General features: G+C 30.4%; 1 protein-coding gene across 1 annotated transcript in view; it reads left to right on the top strand.

Moving 5' to 3' along the window:
- Window positions 1-20,918, top strand: part of LOC145330117 (semaphorin 5c-like) — a 79,815-nt gene that overhangs the window by 45,596 nt on the left and 13,301 nt on the right. The gene's annotated exons all lie outside the window — the stretch shown is intronic.

The following is a 20,918-nucleotide window of genomic DNA, read 5'->3' as shown; positions in this document are numbered from 1 at the left end:
ACACTCGGGATAGGGTTGGGGTGGGGGGATAGATCAATAGGGGAAAATAACGTTCTTTACCCCTTTTCAGATCTTCATTAAATTTTAGCTTCAAGGTACATGTTTTTTCTTGCAAAACATTGCTTTTATCCCTTTTACTTAGCTGTACATGTTCATGGAACTAAAAAGCATAAGACTTCATAATTTATTTGCTACTAAACCCCAAAGTTCGTTACAATGTTTTGTTATTTGTTGGCTTAACAATTTTTTTTGGGTGTTATTGAATTTTGGTAGGTAGGTTCATTTAGTGTAGTCTCTAAGCGTAGTTTTGTGTATCATCAATGTGGATGTACATCAAATTTATCGGCCATTGTCTTATCCTTTTAGATCTCTGAATATTATAGCATCTATGGCAAAAAAATGGCTCTAATATAACTCTATTTAAAGTGTTATATTCATTATTGTCAATTCTATGATATTGCAATCTTTTTCTATCTTCATACAGAAAGACATTCATCCAAAACAGCAGAAATTATTTTTGCACATTTTTGCATCTTTAGAAAAAATAGTCTTAAATCATCCTATTATTTAAAGTAGCAAGTTTTTTATCGAGTAATCCATATTAGGGAAGCTTTATGAAGGTCCCGGAATGTTTTAAGCTACTTTATTTTAAGTTTTAGTCTTGGGATGGTTTTTGGCTATTTTAGCAGCAAAAGAAAGAACACCTTTGAACAATGTGGCAGCATACAGTACAACTTTACGTGACACATTTTTAAAGCCGAACAAATCAAGGTTGCACGACATTCACGGGAGCGTAGCCACTCTATAGCTTGGCGTTTCCCAAAAAACTTGTTGTCCTTTCAACATAACACTTTAAAATTATTGTTTGATTTTGAAAGTCTTTCAACCAAGAAAATCATTGAAAAAGGATAATTTTGTCGTTAAATGTGTGGTAAAAACAAAACTGATATTTATTGAATTATTCGGGGAAAATTGTTTGTAATACGATGCTGTACATGATTTTTAGTATGGCTTGAAAATGGTTTGTTATGAATAATGTTATCCTTGTTATATTTTTATATAAAAAACTGGAGGCCAATGATCAGAAGTGATTGTTGTGGTCCAATAAAGGCCAAAAGGACAATTGCACATGGCATATGGAAAATAAAAATAACTGTTCTGCCACTTTAAATTAATTATGCTTAGTCTTTGTGTGGTTTTTAAGAATTAGAAATATTAATCTATTTCAGGAAGGAAGGGGACGTTGTGCTATTTACTCTAGTCCCCAAGTTTTAAAATAAAGTTTCATATTCGGTGGCTTAATAACTTTGGGGACTTTTATTGAATTTTTATTGGTTGGTTCATAAGGTTGAGTTTCCAAACGTTTTATCTACTAATTGTAATCTACGGAAGGGGAAATTTTTTGTAACATTATTGGGGATGTACGTGAATTTATTGTTTTTTGTCTTATCCTTTTAGATCCCTGTTTATATGTGTTTCTGTACAGACTGACGGACAGACCAACCGCAACTGCTTAATTATAGAGTTGCATTGCTAAACTAAAAGTAATCAAATATACCGTTTAGATTTTTAAATGAAAAGCATTCTTATGAAGCTGATTACTTTAACATTTAACTTTTTAATTTATTAACTTCTTTTATTGCATTTATTAAGCTTTGAACATTATAAATTTGGATTAATTTAAGCCAACTAATGAATAATTCTTAAGTTGCTAATTAGTTGAAATTTTTTTATTGCACAATCCTAATTTTTGCTTTTATTCAGCGCATCTACTCTATAAAAAAGGTCATTACCCTTCTTATAATGAACACTCTATAAGCCTCTAAGTTCACTTACATTATTTAAATCATTCTTAACTTAACTTTTGATAACTTTGAATAATGGCATCCTTGTATATTGTTTATCTTTAAAATGTCTCATTGCTACCTATGCAAGAAACTTACCTGTATTACGTTGAAACATTTAAATAAACAAAAACGAATGTTTTATTAAAAGCAAAGCTTTTAAACATGTTAACTTTCTAATAACTTATGTGATTTTCGCTCTTTGAAGTGTAACTAGCGGCAACGCCCCTGTACTCATAACATGATTGTAATAATAGCATAAATCCACCCCTAGATCATTATAGAGCTTCTTTAAACTCGTTTGATTAAGTGGTTTACGAGGTCTTAACGGACAAACAAACAATAACCTTACCTTGACCACACCGACTAACTTAAATATAAAGAAGCTGCGCTATTTAAAAAAAACAAGGATGACAAGTTGACAACATCCAAAAGCAAAGCTCTGAAACGTTGGGACAAAAAAACTGAATAAATACAACATAATGTTTAAGGACATACTTACATTTTTAGGACTTGTTTACAGAGATGCTTCGCTTATAACAATACACTTTGTGGTCCTAGGAATCAGTATTCCAAAAATCAGATCAATCGGACAATTATATCATGTAAAAACTTTTTGTAAAAAGTTAAAAATTGTCATGTTTAAAATGAACTTACGGACATTCTGGTAAAGATTTTAGAGTTGCTACGCTTTCTAAATCGTACCTAACTACTACAGGAATCACCATGCAAAGTTTGAAATCGATAGGACAATTCTAACTTGCATAAATTAACAAAAAAAAAGCTATCCGGACGGACCGACCCTAATTACATTTAGAAAAGCTGCGCTATTTTTAAAAAATTAAGCCTACTGCCCAAATAAATAAGAATGTAAGAAATGTTAGGAAGTTAATTTGTTACTTTTATATTCTCTCATAGATAAAGAGATAGGGCAATGAAAGAGAAATCAATCGTAACCCTGATTTAAAAGGCATCACTGGGCTAAAAAACTTGTTTTAATCATATAATTGTACATTTTATATCCGCGGAAAGCTGTTTATAATACGATGCGAGAAATAACTATTCTTATTGTTTGGCTTAACAACCTAGGGACTTTAATTGAATTTTGATTGGTTAGTCTCTTAAGTTGAGTGTCCAATCATTTCAACCACTAATTCTAATCTACAGAAGGCATTCATTGGCCATTGTCTTATCCCTTTAGAGCCCTGATTTAACCCCCATTAACTTTTCCCTGAATCCTTAAATTTCTCCAAAGTCTTGAAATTGTTAAATAAACAAATGTAAAAGTTATCTGAAATGTATACAATTCTGTTTAAAGCTTCAGTTTTTAAATTTTTTTTATTTTTATACCATGTTTACTTATGACATTAAGATAGCTTAATACTTTTCTCTAATGCCTACCTATTCTGTTAAATATTTTTCCTATTAGGGGAAGGGGTAGGGAAGGGTAGAAATAAAGCCTAAAACAATCCAAAGTTAATAAAAGCTTAGCGCTTCAGACAAAAAAGCCTTACTACTTTATATAACTGGTTTAATGTATACCTATAGGAATGCTAGATTAAGCTATAAAAGTTTCAATTGAATAATCTAAAGTCTCCTACAAAAAGAAACAAAATTATTTGATTAAAAACTGAATATTTAGTTTATGTATACATTTCCAATGTTTATTTAATCCTATGGAGAAAGATAGGTGCTAACAAATATAGAACCTCATCCAGGGCGTCTACAGGGGGTGGGTGGGGGGGGGTGTTACCCCTCCCCATTACCCTCACTATCAGCTTAGAAAAGTTACATTGGGCCAATTTACTAAAAATCATTTAGCATGAAAATTAGAGTAAAACACTAGAGGGGTAAGGGGTTAAATAACTGTATGTCCTAATCCCAAGGACCATGTGTCAACTCTAATTTGGGTCTTTGAAAATCAACCAATATTGTCGGGAATATTAGCACAGTTAAGTAGCAGAAAACAATTTGCTAGGCGACGAAAATGGTCCTTGGAAAAGGGGATCAGGTAGTTATTTGTATATACAACTATACTATAGATCTATTGTTGAGAAATAAGTCCCCCTCCAAATAGGCAAAGATATGATTGGGTTTAAAATATTGCCACGGTTGTAGCGATCATGCGTCTTGCGTCATATTGGCAGGGTCACGCAAATTTCAGATCTCGTTTTTCGCTGATTTTTCGTCATAAGATAAAAGCGATGCTTGCAAGATTATTTAATTCGCTATAATATAAAGATAATTTTTATTCAAATCGCGAAATCTGGGATCTGAAATTTGCGTCACCCTTCTAAACTGAAAGTGGGGAAGAGAATAAGGGAGGGGGTTGAACCGGTTAAAATAATGTTTTGTTTTCTTGACTTCAGATTAAACTTCACCAAAGATATAGCCCCAGTCCCCCCCCCCTCAAAAAATAACAGTGCACGCTCCTGTATTCATCCCAAGACTTATGGGATTAAGAGAAAGTCCTCTGTTTAACTTTTCAAAAGTTCTGCCGATTTCACAACTGGCATTTTGAAAATTCGTGGATTTTTGGCAACTTGAACATTTTTTAAATATTTAATACAAAACTTTAAAATTAAGCTTACGAAATGTTCATTTTATGTATTTTTTGATTAAGATAACAAATAATAACACAAAATAACATTTAAAAGTGACACACATTCTGTTACTCTTACATAAAGATTAAAATCATATTTTGACAATGGCTAAATTTCCAAGTTCTTGTTTAAGCAAATTTATTTAAGATTTAAGCTGCTAAATGTATTTATTTAAGGTTTTAGGAGACAAAAGTATTATTTCGAAAGGGTCAAAGTAAAAATAAATTTATCCAAAAAAAGCATTCAAACTAGTAATGGTAATTAATTAATTGACGTCATTTAAATTTTCAAGAAAACTCTTAGCTTTAAAAGTTACTGAGAAAATTACATCCTATTATATAAAGTTTTTTTTGTCTGAATCTTAAGAACTCAACAAATACTTAACTGATCAAGTTCTCCTTTTTAGGAAAGCTTCACATAGGTCCTGGGTGGGTTTTATGCTATTAAAGCCCATAAACTATTAAAACTATTAAAATACGGAAAAGGCCTTAATTATGTAGTAGCTTTGGTACCTTAAAGGAAAGCAACTTAAAATATGCCATAGGAAATGTGTTTGTTGTGTCAAATGTCATGACTTAAAACTGTAATTCTTGGTATGAAATTGGTATGAGAGTATGATATATAATTTACTATTAAAAAGAAATTTTAACCTGATTTCTTCTACCCACTATCTCCCCCTCCCAAACTTCTAAATAACGTTCTTACAGGGTTAAAGGAACATTAATCTAACTATATTAGGTAATACAGTTTTATGTATGTTCCTAACTTTTGAACCGATTAAGTCCTCCATTTTAGAGTTGCTCTCTTAATAAAAACTTTTCGAAAAACTAAACACGATTTGAATTCAGTTTTAATTTAGGTAAGGTTAAGTTAGGACATAAGTTATCCCGAATGGATAGTCTTACACAAAAAAATCCGCATGGCTAGCCACATAGGTATAGAGCCCTTAAATGTGTAAAGAAGATAATAGTTATTTATCGTATTGTATTATTGACAGTTTTTCTCGGTAATTAAAACCAGTCTTGTTTGTCCCAAGGGGCCAGAGGCCTTGGATAACAAAACTGTAAATAGTTTTATGATTTCTAATTTAATATTTGTGGAAAATTGTCTGTTATACGCTGATATTTAGTTTGCCTGATAACTGGTTCTAATCCAGCGGATATTAATCGGTTTTGAAGCCATACTGGAAATCTATTTATTTATTCCTTTATCTCGTATCTCTCAGTATCTTTGTAACTAAAAATAAGACGCTAAATTATCAAATTTGGAATGATTTTTGAAGACAGCAAAATTTTATCCTTATAATTTTATCATTAAAACCATCTTTTTTAGTAGTGAAGACACTCTATAATTCACTTTGTCTGTCAGTCCGTAACGCAATTGAGAAATGTGATTTTTTCAGTTGCTATCAAATGTAGACACCTGACATTTTTATGAGGATTCCCTGTACCAATGAGCATCCAGTATGTGATTTATTTGTCCGTCTGTCCGTCAATCATGCTACAAAATATAAAAATATATGAGAAAGGTTTAGTGATTTTTTTCTCCGATATATTTTTATTATCAATTTTAACAAATCATCAATACTTAAACTTTCTTGTCTATATTCCCATCCTTGAGTTTTGTGTGTTTCTTATGTATGTTGACATTCTTGTTTTCAAATATACCCATTTTTATTTTCTTCACTTCTTTTTCAACATTTTTGATAAAATTAGAGATTGTGTCCCATTTATTTAATATGTTTTTAACTATTTTAGATTTTCTAGATAAAAGTAAGATTTATATAAGTAAAATTTAATATTAAGGATTGCTTATTTGTAGGCTTAACAACTTTGGATTCTTTTATTGAATTTTGATTGGTTGGTTAAGCAAGTTGAGTGTCCAAACGTTTCAACCACTAATAATATGCAGAATGGGTATTTTTCTGCATCATCATTGGGACTGTACATAAATTTGTACAACCTTGGATTCTTTTATTGAATTTTGATTGGTTAGTTCATTAAGTTGAGTGTCAAAGGGTTTCGACCAATAATTGTACTATACAGATGGGGTAATTTTGTGTATCATCATTGGTGATATACATCAATTAATTAGAACTATTAAACTTTTAGTCTTTCTCATAACCATCTTTTAGTCATAATACATTACATAATCTAAAACTTCTAGCATCTAATATTCAAATGGGGGGGGGGGGGGAGGGTTCAGTACAAACTAAAGACGTCTTACAATTTTATATTATTTAATAGAAATATCCTCTTTTCTGACACTTATCCTTTTTTACAATTTAAAATAAAATTACAATTATTAAGTAGTTTTGCTAATAAAAATCCCATTACTAACTAGAGATGTAATAAAATAATTTATTTTAACAAATGGATAAAAATTGACCATTAAACTGTGGATAGCTTCCACTAATGGCGTTAAAAATGGTTCAACAATTTTCCTTAAAAGTTATCTGGTTACTTAAATATCCCCTTTTAAATATTCGAGCAACGCTAATAAAGGCTTAATCCTATACTTTTTACTTGATAAGACAATAGACGATATATTGATGTAAATCACAAATTATGACCCCAAAAAATTACCCCATCTGTAGATTAAGATTATGTTTACAATCCTCAATCAAAGTTTTTGAGTCAACGAATAAGAGAAAGTGTTTGAGTACCAGTATAATTTACAGTCAAATGATATATCTCTTTGATAAAACTACGAACAACTAAAAAAATGTAAAGGGGTCTTTTTAAGGTTAAAACAAATAAGAAAGGAAACTGTTAATATGTCTAGTAGACGGACAATTTTTCTTCTACTATTAACAAATTACCCCTCCTTGAAAAAAAAATCCTCCCCCTAGAAATATTTGTAAATCTGTATCTATTAATCTAGATTGGGGTGAACTGAAATTTAATTTCCGAATGTGTACACAGTTTCCTTGGTGTTTCCTCATCCCATCTCAATATATACTACTAGCTAAAATCTGCAACAAAAAAAAACATTCAAAATTTAAATTTTTTCAAATTTTGACGTTTTTTTTTAAGTTTGAAGCTTTTTTAGCTTGTAGTAAATATTGAGATAGGACGAGGAAACACCGAGGAAACTGTGTACACATTCGGAAATTAAATTTCAGTTAATCTAGATTGGTCAGTTTTATATAGGTTAATATTTTGTAATTCTCAGGGAGGGAGGGGAAGGGAAATTACCCCTCCTTCAAAAAAAAACTCCTCCCCCTAAAAATATTTGTAAATGTGTATCTATTAATCTAGATTGGTCAGTCTTATATAGGTTAATATTTTGTAGTTCCCAGGGACAGTGTTGCGGATCCGCATTGATTTATGCGGATCCGGATCCTTGACAATAAAAATAAAATCATCACATTTTTCAAAAAATATTTATTCTTTAATCTCGAAGTGAAAAATACTTTTAATTTTAAGTCTGAACCTAAACCTTAAAGATTGGCTCTCATCACGAGAATGTCTGATTTTCAAAATTTGTAAGTGACTATTTTATAAAAATTTAGGTAGATTTTTCCATAAATTTATACCCCCGGATCCGGATCCTTGGACTCCCCGGATGCGGATCCTTGCGGATCCAGATCCACAACACTGCCCAGGGAGGGAGGGGACATCGGATTGAAAATTATTCTAGCTCCCGAAGATTTTTAAAATCTTTTAAGTTTTTCATTAAATTTTGATTCGTTGGTTAACACTTGCAGTGTCCAAGCTTTTCATTCTATTATTTGATTGTATTAAGAGGTAATTTTGTCAATAATCATCGGGGATCTACATAAATTTATCTCTATAGTCTTATCCCTGTAGATCTCTTGATGTAATAACATACTCCTCAGGCTAAATTGGCGCTAAATTACCATTAATAATTTATTTTTAGATAAATCATGTTTTAACAATCTTTTCTTAAGTTAGCATTTTATCTCTTCAAAGTTTCCTTTTAGATTTTCATTGGTCGTTTGGTTCAGTGGTTAGTGAGATTTTAAAGGCCTTATTATTGAGGTTTTAAGTAACCAATTGTACAAAATATTGTTTATCCTAGCCGGCACTTTAATCTGTGAAAACTTTAATCCAAAGATAAGAGTAAAAAACAAGATTTTTCCATTTGTAAAATGAAACTAGCTTTCTGAAATAAAGGGAACGTTAATATTGGTATTTTAATTAAAATAAAGTCCTTGCAATTTTGCGGATTTTAAAAGTTTGATAACCTTAGTTATTTTAAGAAATTGTCATATTTTGTGTTTTTTGAGGAAGGACATTCGACTTTAAATCATACCCAAAGTTTTTTCGCCCCGAGGGTCTAGCAAAACTGGTATTAATTTTATTTCAATATTCGTGGTAATTCGTCTGTAATACGGTGCTATATGTGGTTTTTCAGTACGACTGAGAACCGGTTCTAATCCAGCGGATGTTAAGCCATACTGAGAAATAATTATGTTATTTTTTAAAAAAATCTCCTTGTGCTTTTACCCATGAAAATTTGAAATTAGAAACCTGTGACAGTTGTATTTAGTATTGTATAATTTAGTTTTTTCCATAACAAAAAAATAAAAAAAAACTTACAAACGGACAAATAATATACGTACGTATTATCCTAACTGTAGAAATCTTTGCCTTTTAGGACTTGAAAAATATAGATACCCTAAAAGTTTAGAAAGCGTAGCAACTATATAATCGTTACCCGAAAGTCAGTACGTCCATTTAAACTTGTGTTTCTCGGCAGCTATTGACGATAGACAGCTAAAATATTTAGTGAAGATACCTATTATATATGTGCATCTACTCTATTTTTTGTCCGTCATTCTGTCGGTCATGCTTAAAAAGACAAAAACCTTAAGTTCAAAAAGTCCTCAGTTCTCATGAAAACTCAGGAGTAAGGTATAACCAACAAGCGAAAAAAATCTAAAATAATATTTGGGGGGCAAATGGAGAGGTCGTTAATTTTACGATGTGTTACCCCCCAGCGACAGCTAAAAAAACACATATAGGTTTTGTGAATTTTCAGAATTAATTTCGTTATTGGTATAAGCTAATGAAAACTATTCTTGTTAAATATTTGATTTCATCAAAATGAAATTGAAATAATTTTTAATCAAATATTCAGAAGTAGTAAATGTCAGTTTATTTATTTAGAAGATTTTTAACAAACCTTTGAATTGTAAAGATTTAATCAAGTTAATTTAAATATAAAGTGCACCTACTCTTTGAATAGAATAGTTGGTACGTTAATCTTTTATTATGATATTTTGTTTTTCTTGCTTATCTTATTGAATTCTCATCATTTAGCAACCCTTTTGTATGATATTCAAGGATCTAAAGGGATAAGACCATGGCCATTAAATTGATGTAAATCCCCAGTGATAATACGTAATATTACCCCTAATGTTATTACAATTAGTGGTTGAAAACTTAATGAACCAACCAATCAAAATTCAATAAAAGTCCCCAAAGTAGTTATGCCAAAGAATAGGAAAATTATATAATAAAACTTATTGGACTAGTGTAATAAACAGCAAAATGTCCATGATATGAAAATGATATGAAAAACAAATTTTGTGTAGATTTAATTGACCAAGATTATTAAAACTGTTGGCAACACAAACAAGTAATCAAAATCTCAATTAATTCAACAATTTCTCCTCTTACCCAAATAAAAGGGTTTGTGAATTTGTTAATGCATATAAAACAAGAATGACCTCATGCATAAATCGCACGATTTCTGTTGCGGATTTAAACATTTGCAATAAATGAGAGGGATGTAAATTATACTGGTACCTATGTTTTTTGAAATTGCCTTCTCATTCGTTGGCTGAAAAACTTTTATTAAATCATAATTGGTTGTTTAGTTCATTGTCTTCAGATCCCTGCTAAGGATAGAGATAATAATAGAATAGCTCTGCTATTCTTAAGCCCACACCTTTTCTCGTATTGAAATGGATGGTGTATGGATTATAAAATTTGCGCGAGAGTGTGAATCAGATTTTATTATGATAAGCTCTTTTCTATGGCTGAAAAGGGTTTTTACGTTTTAGTAACTTTTTATCATAATTCATAGATTAGCGCAGCTACTTTTCATAAAAGATTAAAGTACATCTGACAATCACCTTCAAATAAATTTGCACGCTTTTTTTGTGTATATTGGCGAATTTTTAATGTTTTAAAACAAACCCAATCTCTGTTTTAAGGATGAAAGAGGGAAAGGGGGAAAAGTAGTCTAAAACCTTCCAATGGCTTTAAATGATATATTCGATAGTTTAAAACCCCCCTGAGACCTATATGAACTCAATTGGTTTAGTGGTTAATGAGATCTCAACGGACAAACAACAAAAAAGACTATTTTACATTATCGCTATTTTGATAATTTGCAAGTTGAATTGGACATATTCAATGTGTGAATAGAGCTCATTTTGCCACGGCAGACATCTAATCTTGACCGTTCATTTAGATTTGGAGTGCAGATTTTAGATTTCTTTTTTTGTAGCAAAGCTTCTCTTTAATTTCAATTGTCCGTCTGAAAACTAGTCTTTAATTTTCTTTTCTGCTATTAAAGATGGATATCTGATGGTACATTTGCATATTTAAGAGAACTTAATGGATAAGGAAAGATAAAATAAAATTATTGGTTAAAAATATTGGACACTTGTTTTAACCAACAAATCAAGACTTAATAAAAGTGCCCAAAGTTTTTAAGCCAACCAATGTGAAAGCATGTTTCTAAAACTTTGGGTACTAGTAATATAACAGTATAATGTCCTCTCCTTCCCATGTTACTTATTGTTACTTATGGATGTTGTCATCCTTGTTATTTTTGCATCACCCTAAATGGCGAGAAAGTATTTGATATTTTATGTTTATCTTTCTGGAGTTCTAATAAAATACATAACCGACAGAAAGAGATTTTTTATTTGAAGAAAAACTTTTTTTAAAAATGTACTTCATTTTGCTGTCATTGTCATCAACAAAGATTAATATGATTTATGTCATTTAGACTGATGAGGGTGCAATGTCCACCGAAATATATTTCAATAAATAGCTGGGAAGTATCAAAGACTTTTTCACTTTTTCACTTAGTGAATTTATCATATACTTATACCAAGTCGAGGTTTTATAATTGTGATGTTATAAAGTGTAGCCTCCTTCCTAGTTATAATTGTGAAGTTTTATCACTGTGATTTTTCCTTGCCTATTGGAAAAACATTCCCACAAAAGATTGACTGGTTAAAAAGTTCTAAACACCAACCTCCAAGAAAATAGCCTAAAACCTTTAATGACCAGTAGGCATAATCCTATCTATTATTATTTATAGGATGGTAAAAATTGTTTCTACACCCACATATTTTATTTATTACATACCTTATTTTTTTCAATGGACAAACAAGCTTATTGGTATTTTTAGTAGTGAAGGTGCTCTACAATTCATTCGTTGGCAGTACGTCTATTTATGCACTGCACAGCGGGGGAACATTGGTTTGTTAATAACACTAGTCCCCAAAGTTTTATAATGACGTTTTCTTATTCATTGGCTCAACAACTTTGGAGACTTTAATTGAATTTTTTATTGGTCCGCTCAGTGTTTCAATCAACTACTAAATTGAATATCTAGATGGAAGGGGTTATTTTGTGTATCATCATTGGGAATGTAAATCAATTTATCGACCATTGTCTTATCCCTTTAGATCTCTGAGAAAAGATACTTTTAAAAAGTTAGACCAATATAGACATTTTTTTGAGTCAAAGCTATGCTAATATTTGATGAAATCATCCTTGAAAATAGAAACCAGCTGGTTCAATAAATCTATTTTGGATGCAGAAATGTCCATTGTACACTATTGTACACCTATATATGCATAGTTTCCATTTTGGCGCACAGCGGGAAAAGTTAAACTCCCCTCCCCCCTCCCCCGCTTTAACACAGTTAAATGAATCGCTAACTTAGCCAATAATAGGTCTTTGTTGCTTAGAGTGAGGGGACAATGGGCTGTTTATTACACTAGTCCCCAAAGTTTTTTAATTGGTTGCACAACTTTTAGGACTTTATTAAATTTTGATTGGTTGGTTCATTAAGTTAAGTGTCTAAACGTTTCAATCACTGATTTTGACCTATAAAATCGGTAATTATGTGTTATTAATGGGGATGTAAATCAATTTATTTGCCATTGTTTCATGAAGTAAGATATTTGCCTCTTACTTAACCCATGCAAATCTAAACCTGGCACAAAATTAATTTTTCCAAGGACAACAGTTATTAACAGGGATCTCAAGGGATAAGTTCAATGTCTTTTCCTCCCTGGTTATTACAAATGTTAAAAAACAATTTTCATGACCTTTCACTGCAATTTTCATTTAATTTCACTTCTTAATTAAATTTTTTTTTTTAGGTAAGTTAATACAAAACTTGAAGTGTTAGAACTTCAAGAGAAAGGTTGCTTCAATTTAGAATCAGGACTTTCATATAAATGCTTGGTATTTGTGCGTGGCAAACGCAATACAGACCTTTGAACCAATACAATAAATTTTTATCTGAAAAATTATAAGAGTAAAACCAGTATTGAAACTTTATTTATGATTTTGTATTTTAATATTCGTGGAAATTTGTATGTAATACGATGTTATACATGCTTTTTCAGTATTGCTGAGAACCGGTTTAAATCCACCGGATATTAATCGGTTTCGAGCCATGCTGGAAAAATATTTCCTAAACATCAGTTTATTTGTAAACAAGACATAGAGAGTAAAAAATTGAAAGTATTTTTTAAAATCATTATTATTTTCATCCTAAATCAAGTATAGGAAGGATGGGGTTTTAAAACTTTTTACATAAAAGAACATAGTATAATAGTTACCTCTCAATACCCCCCCCCCCCCCCCCCTCCTAAATATTCTAATATTGAATATGAAATTGAGGTTTCCTAACCCTCTTAACGGAGCAATACTGGATTTAAATCAATAGTTTAAAAGAAAAGTGTTTGGGTTTTATTTATCTGAATTTTGTTACCCCTCTTCATAACGATGGATATGTAATCATTTTCAATCATACCCACACACACACACACACACATATACACACTTACACACTCACACACAGAAATTCCATTCTATTATTTGTCACAGGTCATACCTACAGAGATGGGAGGCCATGGGGGTAGGGGGGTTAATTTTATCTACAGATATGAATTTTCACAAAATTTGGAGGGATGGTACATTCTCCTTTCTATGTTAAGCTGGGAGGGAAGGGATATTGGATTATCAATTATACCAGTCCTCAAAGTTTATCTCTCATTGGTTAGCCTTAAAATATTGGGTAGTGGTACTATTAATTCATCTTGATTGTGTTGTATAAACCTTAAAGTTTTTGGTGATTTGCAGCGTTTCGGAGCCGGAGCCGGGAGCAGCAACATTTTTGGTGGAGCCGGAGCCGTATTTTTCGTTAAAAACGGCTCCGGCTGCAGATTAGCTAAAAATGATTTTTTAAGTAATATTATAATTTGGCAATGGTCTATTTCTATATAATAAACTGAAAAACTATTGTTACTTAACAAATAGACACACATCCTTCTACTTTTATATAGCTTTAATCAAATAAAAGCAAAATATTTTATATTATTTATTTTATTTTATCAAATTCAATAATGAACAAAAATTGATATATTAATTTTAAGGTAGGAGCCGGAGCTGCATCAAAATTATATGGCTCCGAAATGCTAGTGATTTTGGTTGTGCCATAATATATATCGTTCATTGTCTTATCCCTTAAGATCCCTAATATTGGTGTTGGAGGTGACATGATTTAAATCTTGAAATATTTGTCTCCTTTAGTAATACTCACATACAAATACACTTATACACGCAGACACTTGTAAATTTCAGGGATCTAAAGGGATAAGACAAGGGTCGATAAATTGATGTACATCCTCAATGATGATGAACAAAATTACCCGTTCTGTACTTTATAACTAGTGGTTGAAACCTTTGGACACTCATCTTAAGAAACCAACCACTTCAATAAGTCACCAACGAATAAGAAAACCTTATTATAAAATTTGGGGACTAGTGTAATCAACGGCCTAAGTTCCTCTCTCCCTGCTTAAATTCAAACAGAGTTTTATATGGCTTATTATTTATTTAATTTTAATTGGTTGGTTGGTTCAAATTATTGGTGACCAAACTTTTCATCCAGTAACTTTAATTTATCATCATTGAGGATGTAATTATATATTGCTTATCCCCTAAAGTCCCTGCCTTAAATATGATATTAAGTAATGTATTAAATTTTCAATTGCATACCAATAATCTGGAATTATAATATGACAAATTCAACAATATCTCAAATCATTATGATAGATTATTGATTATAAGATTATATAATACCTTGGAATTCAATTTGAAACCATAATTAAATAGGATAGATAGATTGGTATGTAATCAGTTTGGATCATATCAAATATACAAAGGAAAATTAAAGCCGCTAGCGGCCAATGGCTGATCTTTAGTATCTTAATAACTGCTCCTAGCGGCTAAGGCCCTTGTATCATCAAACGAATTTAATCTATAAGAAATGAAAAGCGTAAAACCAGCTTAGACCTATGTTAAGTTTACCTTAAAAGAAAAACGCCATCAGTTTTGTTGTCAGTTCAAGATCTTAATAAACAAACAAACAAAAAATGATAGATTTGTAGATTTTCAATATTTTGAAAACCTTCTGTGCTTTTTAGACTTGATCCACTTCTGTGAATTTTTGCAGCTGGCGACAATTAATTTTGGTGGATTTACTTCAGTAAACAGCAATCTAAACATTCTTAGATAATTAAGATATATTTTCATTTAATAAATAAGGGATAAGACAATGGACAATACATTGATGTACATCCTCAATTATGATAAACAATATTACCCCTTCTGTAAATTGAAATAATTGGTGGGAAAGATTAAACACTGCTGGTTTAAACCAACCAATCAAGATTTGATTAAAGTACCCAAAGTTTTTAAGCCAATAAATGTGTAAAAATAAAGTAAATTATTGAGTTATGCATTAATTAAACATTTTCTAGCATCCTGTGTTAATTTAAATCTTAAGAATTAAACCTTTTTATACCAGGATTAGAAAAGAAACCTTTGTAGTTAATTACCAAAGGTCCGTAAGTCACAGGAGCTGTTTTTACTAGGGAGGGAGGGGACATTGGGCTGTTTATTACACTAGTCCCCAAAGTCTTATATTAACGTTTCTTATTAGTTGAATTGTAACTTTAGGGACTTTAATTGAATTTTGATTGGTTGGTTCATTTAAATGTTTCAAACACAAATTGATCTTTTTTTAAGATCTCATGCTTCAGAGAATTTTTTTCAATTTTAGTGTAATATTTTTTTTCGTTTTCTGAGAACATTTCTTTATTTTATTTGCATAAAAACTTGTATTTACTATTGTCCAAATAATAGAATACATCTACACAGTACAATAGAATAGTCCTATTATTCTTCAACCCGAGAGAAAAATGCATCTTTTCATTCTTTTCATCATTTTTTCATCAACGGTGAAGAAAAGGTTAAATGTTTAATATTGTTGCTGAAAAAAGTTGTTTTTGTATTTTTTTCCTGGCATTTATATTTTTATTAAGCATACAATGGTTTTTAGAAATTGAAAAAATGCAGGAATTTAGGGAAAGGAAAATTAAATAATAATCATGTTAACTTAAATTCTGCTTTAGTATATATTTAATAGTTTTTTGATGCATCGTATTATAGACAGCTTTCCGCGGATGTAAAATTACAAATTATAAGATAAATAAAATGATTTTTATTTATTTTTTTTAGAAAGTTGTCTATAATAGGTAAAATACAATTTTTGAGCATGGCTCACAACCGGTTACAATCCAGCGGATATTAATCGGTTTCGAAGCCATACTGGAAAGAATATTATTTTCCTTATTTTACCAAAAGAAAGATTATTTTTATTTCCTCCAATGACAATTTTTATATATAAATTGTAAAAAAGTTGGTGGCCAATCATTTTTTCTATGGACTTTAATATTTATTTTACAGAAGAAAAAAGATAATTATTATAGTAAAAAAGCAAAGTGTCCTAAATTATAGAGAACCTTAAAAATTATATATTAAGAACTAAACAATACATTTTTAATAACAGGCATTAACCATCATTTTTAAAACCTAAGAAAACACTCTAACATACACATACACGCACACACACACACGCAGACAAATTAAAAATTTTCTTGAAATAGTGAAGTTAGTAAGGATCTAAAGGGATAAGGCAATGGCTGATAAATTGATCTACATCCCCAATGATTATACACAAAATTACACCTTATGCATTTATGATCTAAAGGGATAAGACAATGGCCAATTATGAGTCATTCCTTCTGTAGATTACAATTAATGGTTGAAACGGTTGGACTTTCAACTTAATGAACCAACCAATTATTATTTAATTAAATTTCCCAAAGTTGTTGAGGCAACGAACCAGAAAACGCTAATTTTGAACTTATGGGACTAGTGTAATAAACAGCCCATATCCCCTTCCTCCCTGGAAGTTGGTTTAAGTATATCTTTTAAAAAGTAATTCGACAACTTTTTACTTTCAAATTAAAATAATATTTTATGAACTACTCTTTTTTTATATATGTCTTTTTTTGGTTTAATCGTACAAACACTAACCTAACCGCCATGAGTATTAAGGGATAAGACAATGATCGATAAATTGGTGATTTGTATAATTAATTATTATTGGTTGAAAAGTTTGGACAGTGCCAGTTTGAACCAATAAAAAAGGTTTTAAGATAACGATTTAACTTTGGAAACAAGTATAAATTAAAGTGCAATTAACCCTCCCTCCCTGGTAACCACTTAACCTATCTCAATTAACTAGAGCAATCTTTAAGTTTTGTCCGTTTAACACTTAAATCGTTCTAGAGGTAAAATAGGTTAAAAATGCAATTTTTAACATTATATTTAAGGTTAAAATTATATGCAGTTTAATTACTGTTTTTAAGCTTTTAGTAAATAATAAAGAAATTTTAATTAAGATCCTTTTTTTATGCAGTATTTTCCAAAAATGTTATCTTTAATGCACTACACTAGGCAGGGATCTAAAGGGATAAGACAATGGCTAATTGATTGATATACATCTCCAAATAATATTACATAAAATTATCCCCTTTGTAGATTATAAACCTTTGGACACTCAATCACAATTCAATAAGTCTCAAAAGTTGTTGAGCTAACGAATAAGAATTAAAAAACTTTGGCACTAGTGTAATAAACAGCCTAATTTCCTATCCTTCCCTAACTTTAGGGGACAAAATTATAAATAAATTAAGTGATTCAACAAGTAAAAATTCCGGGGAAAGTTATCCAGCCTAATTGTTTATTTGTTATTGTATTTTGTGGGTTGGTGATAATATATAATGGTTGTATAACTATGCCCCATTTTTACCTGTCTTAATGCTATCTATGTTTCCCCTATAACCCTCTCCCCTTTTATAGGTTTCATTTGATTAGAAATCCTTCTTTTATTTGCTTTCCTCTTTTTTAAATCCCCTTCATGTTACCCCCCCCCCCCTTCTTTCTATCTTTTATTTTATGGGGTTATAAGAATTTTAATCTAAGAATTTAGGAAAATTATTCAGCTTAGAATCAACCAAATGAAATGTATTTTAAAAAGTTTGTTATAAAATCTGCTAATATATTCATAATTCTTTGATTTTATATTTAGATGTCTGATTGACATTTTAAATATTTAAACATTAGAAATTTTAAAATTTAGACAGAGACATTTAAATATTTTATTTTTTCTTTAATTTATTCATATTTACATGCTTGGCTTGGCTTTTTCTTATGAAAAAATTTTAACAATTAAGCTTGTGTAACTTCTTATTAACAGACAGATTTCAAGCATTTAAAAATTCTGAAATTTAACTAATGAAATAATTCAAAGAAAAATTATAGATTTTATGCACTACATGTGGACTATATTCTACTTGTTAAAATTGGCAAAAAATTGGATATTAGAAGAATTTCAGAGAGAGAGGACAATAGGCTGTTTATTACACTAGTCCCCAAAGTTTTTTTATTTGTTGGCCCAATAACTTTGGGGACTTTTGATTGGTTGGATCATTAAGTTAGTGTTCAAACGTGTCAACCAATAACTTTAGTCTACTGAAGGGGTTATTTTGTTTATCATCAATGTATCGGAAATTGGATTCCTAAAAGAATTTACTGAAAATAGTTGAACATTGTTGTTGTTAAATAACATACATATTTGGTATTATTGAAAAATAATCATTTTATCATAGAATCCTAGAATCGTATGAATACCCTCATATTATTTCTGGGAAACTCCCTCTTCTATAAATGCAGGGATAGATTAATGAGAGATTAAATTTCTAGATGTACTAAAATCAAGGAAGGGAGGGGACATAGGGCTGGTTATTGTTATTGCTCAACAATTTAGGGGACTTTCATTTTTTAATTGGTTTGTACAAAAAGTTGGGTGTTCAACCACTAATTTTAATCTATTGAGGGTGTAATTTTGTGTATTATTATTGGGGATGTACATTAATTTATCGACCATTGTCCTATCTCTTTAGATCCCTGAAATTCTTGAATTCAATTTTGAAAATTACATCCTCAATGTTTAGAAATACACAAAACAATCAATTTTACAAAAAAAATATGGATTTGAGTAAAGCTACCCTAAAATTACCCCTGAATTTATAAAGCTACTTCTTAATAATTGTTTTTTCGCAGTTGGCTAATGCTATCCACAAGTTTAAAAATTAAATTCTTCGTAAGTTGCGTGATTATTTTAAAACATTAACGTCCTTGTTTTTTAAACTCATGAATGAGTTTATTTGAATTTCTTATCAATGTGAGAATAAGATTTCTATAATTTTCCCTATTCAGATTTAAATTGATAACTCAAGAATCCCTCCCCCCTCCTTTTTAACACATATATGTTTTTCTGTGTTTTTACAAAACAGCAGGTAATAATTCCTTTAGAAATAGCTAATCATAATCTTTTATGGATTAAATTTAAGGACACTTTGGAATATGACAGTGAATGATCAATTTAATAGCCTAAACCCATTTCATGTGAATCTTAATTAAATTGAGAACACAATCCGTTTGGTAGTTGTTGAGACCTTAATCTTTAGAATAAAAATATTTGCTACAATTTTTTATAGAATTGATATTATGTCTTGAAAATTTTATTAAACAGGGGAGCATATAGTTGTGTTACAAACTTACGGACAACATACGTTTGTTATAGAATTGTTGCGCTACCAAAAATAATTACTGTAACGATAGGACACTCTTTATGACAGGTTATTGAAGCTTGTCAACAAGAAATTTGATATACCTTGCCATACCTTGTAGTAATCAGGGATCAATAGGGATAAGACAATGGCCGATAAGTTAATATACGTCCCCAATGATTATTCAAAAAATTACTCCTTCTGTAGATTACATTTAGTGGTTGAAACGGTTGCAGACTCAACTTAATGAACCAACCTATCAAAATTCAATGAAAGATCTCGTAGTTCAGATAAAAATGAGAAAAAAGTTATCATAAAACTTTGGAGACTATTGTAATGAACAGCCAAATGTCTCCTCCATGGCTTTAACAAACTATTAAGTATAGAATAACATTTGTGAATCTTCACATGATAACATTTTAAAGTTATTATGAACTTCCCCAACATGTTATTCATAAAAGAATAACATATAATATAGATGAATACTTAAGTCTATCTAAACCGTAATTTTTAATAAGATCTTTTTATGTTATACTTTCAGACGATTAACCCTTTATTTGCAAGACCTTTGTCTAGTTACCTCTGATTATAGACATGATTTTCTCAAAGTCTATTAAAGATATACAGCTCAGATTTCTATGAAGATTCCTTAAATCAATAAACATCCAATGTATATTTTACTTGGACCACAATGAATTTTTTTGTGCATCGCTTCTTTTAGATGTTGTCATCCTTGTTTATTATAATGTTACATATAAAAATAATTTTGGTCAATGACTATTAAAACTAACATTATCGTATATGAACAAGAAACATGATATCGCAAATAAAATATATAGGGGTTGTTTAACATCATGGGGGCTATGTGGGGGGGGGGGGTGTATTATTATATGATTAGATGATAGGAGTAAAATGTGGGCTGGTACAGATACGCCCATGTTTATAGTGTGTGCTCATAACTCCCCCACCCCCACATCAAGGAATCAGGATTAATATCCAGCAATTTTAATCTGTTGATGTTTGTGTAAAAATATGTTAAGGGGGTTTTTCATTCTAGTATCAAATACAAATATGATTTATTAAACAGGGAGGGAGGGAAGATTGGACAGAAAATTATGCTGGTACCCAAAGTTTTATTAATATGTTCAACAATTCGTTAGAACTTTTGTGACATTGATTGTTTGGATAAAAACATATAAT

This window comes from Acartia tonsa, chromosome 10 (genome assembly GCF_053477335.1).
Source record: "Acartia tonsa isolate MP-2025a chromosome 10, ASM5347733v1, whole genome shotgun sequence".
NCBI classification, from domain to species: domain Eukaryota; kingdom Metazoa; phylum Arthropoda; class Copepoda; order Calanoida; family Acartiidae; genus Acartia; species Acartia tonsa.
This window is presented reverse-complemented; position numbering and strand designations above follow the sequence as displayed.